This window comes from Eptesicus fuscus, chromosome 1, assembly GCF_027574615.1.
Source record: "Eptesicus fuscus isolate TK198812 chromosome 1, DD_ASM_mEF_20220401, whole genome shotgun sequence".
In the NCBI taxonomy this organism is placed as follows: domain Eukaryota; kingdom Metazoa; phylum Chordata; class Mammalia; order Chiroptera; family Vespertilionidae; genus Eptesicus; species Eptesicus fuscus.
This window is the reverse complement of record NC_072473.1, coordinates 135945754-135951847: the sequence shown is the minus strand read 5'-3', so window position 1 is coordinate 135951847 and position 6094 is coordinate 135945754.

The following is a 6094-nucleotide window of genomic DNA, read 5'->3' as shown; positions in this document are numbered from 1 at the left end:
TCAGGCCGCCCCACACCCCAAGGGAACCCCCACCTGATCCGGGACGCCCTTCAGGGCAAACTAGCTGGCCCCCACCCCTGTACCATGCCTCTATCCTATCTAATAAAAGAGTACTATGCAGATTGATCATCACTGCAGCACACAATATAGCTGCCCCCATGTGGTCAAAGATCCTGCCCCCATGAGGACACAAGATGGCCACCACAAGATGGCCAGCAGGAGAGGGCAGTTGGGATGCACCCGGCCTGCAAGGGAGGGCAGTTGAGAAGGACCAGGCCTGCAAAGGAGGGCAGTTGGAGGTGATCAACCCTGCAGGAGAGGGCAGTTAGGGGTAACCAGGCCGGCAGAGGAGGGAAGTTGGGGGCAAACAGGCTGGCATGGGAGTGGTTAGGGGGTGATCAGGCTGGCAGGCAGAAGAGATTAGGGGCAATCAGGAAGGCAGGCAGGCAAGCAGTTGGGAGCCAGCAGTCCTGGATTGTGAGAGGGATGTCCAACTGCCCGTTTAGGCCTGATCCCGGCCTAAACGGGCAGTCAGACATCCCTCAAGGGGTCCCAGATTGGAGAGGGTACAGGCTGGGCTGAGGGACAACCCCCCTCCGTGCACAAATTTCGTGCACCGGGCCTCTAGTATATATATAATTATATATATATATTATATAATAAAAGATGGCAGCTTCAAGCTAATAGGAAGAAATTTTAGGCAAATGGGTCTGTGTGACTATGAGATGGGTTGCTTCAGAATGAGGTAAGTTCTCTCCCTTGGACATGCTTAAACAGAAGTTTGAAAATACTTTGGGGATTTGCCATAGGACAAATATTAGACTGGATGATCTCCAAGGGCCTTTAAGGATCTGAGAGTCCATGACATGTGACACCAACAGTGAGAGGATCAGTAGCTAACTGGACCCATTGACTTTTCTAACCTGTCATTATGCAAACCTCTGCTTAGTTTGCTCATCATCACCATCAATACTAATCACTGATCAAAGCTGTACTGAACCTTAATCTATTTTCAATTAGAAACAGATTTTGCTCTTATCTGAGCCAACTGTGCTCTAATATTCAGTGTCAAAAGAAGGATTTGGGGGATGAGACCCAAGTCAAATGAGTATGTATGATTCTGCTTGAGTCATAGAAGATTTAAATGGAAGAATAGATGGAAGCCACAAGGAGGCAGGACTGTCCAAATCCTTTGGAGGAAGTAGCTTCTTACTGAAGGTGGCCTCATTCAGGTCAGCTATGACTAGAGCCAGGGTAGGATATTATTGGGATATTATTTGGGAGACCAGATCATTGCCTCTTTAAGGTCCCTTCTAAGCAAAGAATCTTTGGAATTTTTTGTTTGTTTTGTTAATCCTCACCCAGAAATATTTTCCCATTGATTTTTAGAGATAGTGGAGTGGGACAGAGACAGAGAAACATTGATGTGAGAGAAACACATCAATTGGTTGTCTCCCGTATTTGCTCAGTCCCGGGGCTGGGAATCCAGCCTGCAACCGAGGTACATGCCCTTGACCTGGAATTGAACCTGAGACCCTTTGGTCCACAGACTGATGCTCTAACCACTGATCAACCAACCAAAGCAATCTCTGGTTTTTAATGAGGAGCCATTTAGGAACCACTAATTATGGAAGGTAATATGACATTTTTTTAAGTATATTTTTATTGATTTCAGAGAGGAATGGAGAGGGAGAGAAAAATAGAAACATCAATGATGAGAGAGAATCATGGATCGGCTGCCTCCTGCATGCCCCATACTGGGGATGGAGCCTGCAACCCAGGCATGTGCCCTGACTGGGACTTGAACCATGACCTCCTGATTCATAGGTCAATGCTCAACCACTGAGCCACACTGACCAGCCAATTTGACATTATTATATAGATTTAAAAATGTTCTGAATCAAATTTTGGCTCATAGACCTGGGTTCTACTTCCAGGTCCAACACTAATTAGCTGTGTGTAATCAATATATATATTTTTTAATCTTTGGGGGACTCAGTAGTCTCATGAATAAAAGGGTAAGTCATTAATTTATTCATTCAATGCCCACCATGTGTAAGGCACTGTGCTAGGTGTGTGGGGGGAACAGATAAATCAGACTCTCACAGAGTTGAAAGACTCAACTGAGATGCTACATGTAAAGTTGCATCATGAAGAGAAAGAGCTGCAGAAACAAGTGTTTAAGACATGACAGTTATGGGAAACAGCCGATTCAATGCAAAAAGGTAATTCTTTACTACAGGAAATTAATAATTTTTCTAAAATATTATTCTCAGTCTTCTATATATAAAAACATTTGCATCTAATTGGAAAATTTACTCTACTGAGATTTTTCAAATTCAAAAGCTCCTTTAGATGCTAATGTGATATGAGTTGAAACAGATTTAGCATATAGTTTAGTAAGTTAGATATAATACAGTTGTTCAATTCTTGGAAACCAAATGTGTTTTGTGACTGGTTACTTTTCTATGTGGAGGGAAGCCTTGGAGTAAAGAAGCAGAGACTTGAGTTGGGCCCTGGAGGTAGGGTACTGCAGTATGGCTACAGGCTGAAACCTAAGGTGGGCTGAGGGCATGTGACACATGGCACTAACTGCATCTGTTTTAAGTTCTTACTCCTGGAAAAAGAGGGAAAGTAATGGGATAAGAAAGGGATATATAGGGAGCTTCAAGTGGACTGCTAATGTGTTATTTCTTAAGAAAACTTGTGAAGAAAAATAAGGCAAAATGTGAATTTTCAAAAAAGCTGGATGGTAGGTATATGCGTGTTTATTATATTATTCTTGATACTTTTCTGTGTTCTTGAACTATTTCAAAATTAAAAAATTAGGTTGCACCAGCATTACGTTGTTTCAGAGAGCTTGGATTGAATAATTATGCAGAGCAGTAATGTGTCAAATAGTAATATAATTTGCCACTAGTTCTTAAATTAAGTTAATGTACCTAAGTATAATTTTGATGGAATTTGACTAACAAAATATTCAGTTTTATACCAAATGTCATGGTTTAATTTTTATTCTAGTTGAGAGATCTCACTTGATACACTTTTGATTGTATTGCCAATTGTCTTATCAGGGCATTTTGTATACAGGGTGTGATTTATCCATTTTCTGGTTGGGAAACTGTAACTCAGAGGAATTTAGTAATTCATTCAAGATCACTGAGCAGTACAAAGGCAGAAAAACAATTCAGGAGCTCTGCCCCTTTTATTTTAATCTATGATCCCCCTCCCTGTTTGACCCAAATCTTTGAAAAATGATCAACAGAATAATCTAGGGAAGACACAATGGTGTAGGCCAGTGATGGCGAACCTATGACACGCGTGTCAGCACTGACACGCGTAGCCATTTCTGATGACACGCGGCCGCATGCCGAGGATGAAACATTTGCTGCTCCTGAGGATGAAACATTTGCGACTAGAGTCTTGGAGTTAGTTTTTTCCTCAAAGTGACACACTACCCGAGTTATGCTCAGTTTTTTGGCGAAGTTTGACACACCAAGCTCTAAAGGTTGCCCATCGCTGGTGTAGGCACTGGGCAATTGGAGCTCACTTGCATGTGATTTGGTCAACAGAGGCACAAGGTGGGGAGAACATAGGGATTGCAATCTCTGAATTTAAGGGTTTTATAATCTAGTGAAGTTATGAATAAACATATCAGCTGTATCAGCCCATCTGTCTCTCCCAAGAGTGAGTAAATTATCACAGTGGGTTTTGCCTACAAAATATCAGTAGAAGCCACCACCACTATTCACTGAGCATCCACTGTGTGCTGGGACTGTTGTTGGCATTGTTCATTTCCAGACTATCCCAAGGTTACCGAGTTATTCTTAACCTTTCTTTGGATTTGTGTATGCTGAATTTTGTCCCCTGACAACAGCCCCTTGTCCAACGGCAATTTGTTTGTAGCAGGAGGTGTTTTCAGGAGCAAGCAAACTGGACTCAACAACTGCAATAACAACCACAAAAAACAATACAGCCCAATCCTGAAGAAATTCCCCTGATGTAAAGCTACTTTTGAGACTCTTTTGCTTACTCCAGTCAAACATTTCAAATGCTTGAACTTGGAACTTGGACTCAGAATCTTGTTTTACGGAAGGAACTTGGTTTGCTGTTTAAATGGTCAGCAGAATATTAGCTGCAGACCTCTCGGCTTTTGATACTTATGACTGATGGAAAATGTCTTTTGTACCCCTTGATTTACATGAAAGAAACCCAGTGCAAAATTATAGGTGAAGAGTTTGTTTTTCTTTGGGCCTCTTCTAACTGAATGGCATTTTAATTGAGGCATTCTTGTGGCACAAAAGCAAGTGGCTTGGCCTCCTCTACATATTTTCCAAACCCATCACTGGACTGGTGAATGATTAAATATCCCCTTCAATACTGACCCCCTAAGCATTGCACCCTAATTTCCCAAACTGCTCTCCAACATTTGGCAACCCTAGCCTTCCATTTGGTCTTTGAGTTGTCAGAACTGGGGAGCTCATAGTTACAACAGATAACGCAGGCTCACTGACAGCAGTTGAGTTCCTCAGTGCCTCCAGTGGGACCCAGTTGGAGGAAGCTGGGTAGCCTAGATGTCTGGTATCTTGATCACTTCCCACTTTTGACATGACACCAGATTGGTTTGATTTGTTTCCTACTTCTCTGGCTATGCTTTCTGCCATCTTGCTGTTCCTCAGTCCGCTCTGGAAACAATTCTTAACCAGGAATATGAGTCCTGTGGCTGATCTTGGTGCCCTAACTGTGTTTCTAGCTCTCACCACTGGGAGCAATCTGATGGTTTCTTACTGTAAAATCTGCACCTCTCTGCCGGCATGTATTCTCTGGCCAGGAGACCATATTTTTTTTGGAGTCTGCAGGGGATAGGGACAGGGTGGACAAATGGGTCTTAGGTGACCATAAATGCCAGAGATTTAATGCCACCAGGATTATGTTCAACCAATGAGGGATGGGGGATGGTAGATAAATCCCTCAGCTTCTTTGCTGGTTGGGTGGAACAATTCTAGGATGTGTTCTTCAGAATTGAGCCCCTTTGCTCACCTGCCCACTGATGTTTCTTTATTGGCTTTTCTCCCTTCCCTGCTCATTTCTCTATTCCCTCTTCATTGTTCCCAAGATCACTTCCCAAATGAACCTCTTGTCCCAGGGTCTGCTTTTGGAGGAACCCAAAGTAAGACAAGTTCCTGAAATTTTATGCAAACTTTTGTTTGGAATTTTTAAAGGTGTCTATGAACCAAAAGAGACCAAGACCAACATCTAACCCCTTTTCTCCAGATTTTTTTAATCTACTCCTGAAATTTAGACACAGAGAACCAGGTGCTTTCTGTATGTCACTACAAGACTAGCAAACATCTAACATTTAAATGTCTGTGATGATGCTGTGCTGTGCTGCTCAGCACTCTCATTGGGACAGAAGGACCTACTCCCTCAGCAGCTAGGAAGGTTGTTAGCTGATGGCTCAGCTGTTAATTTCCTCCCGCAACTGCTTTAAACTGAAGTAATATGCTATCCCCCAGAGTAATATGCATCCAAAAACTGGCTGATATGGGTGGACAACTCTTGCAGGACCCTCTCAGCTCTACAGCTCCCCATGAGTTTGACTAAGTGAGATTTTTGTTGAGACTGCAACACAGTCCAGCTTTCTTCTCTTTCCCTAACAAGAATCAATCCTGAGAACCCATTCCATTCTGCATTCCAATTACCAAATAAAGGCCTGATTCCTGAGTACCCAGACCTCTGACACTCGGAATCATTTTTACTTTCTCTTTTTTCTTACCCATCCCCATATATCACTAACTCACTGTTCCAAGTAGATCCCAGGAAAGGATCTGGGGTGTTTATCTAAGGTGTCCCTTTTGATAAACTTTAACTGTGCAGGAGTTGGGACATTGAAATAGTTGCTAGTGAAGAGGCTACTCTACTCTAGCAGGACCAAGGGCAGGCCTAGGACCAAAAAAACTAGAAGCTTTAATTTAAATTTTAAGCGTATGCAAAATAATTCAATTAATTGCCGGAGGAATTACACCACATGAAACATGAAGTTGCAAATCACACAGCACTTTATTACTCACACAAGTTCCTGATGCTGTGGGTA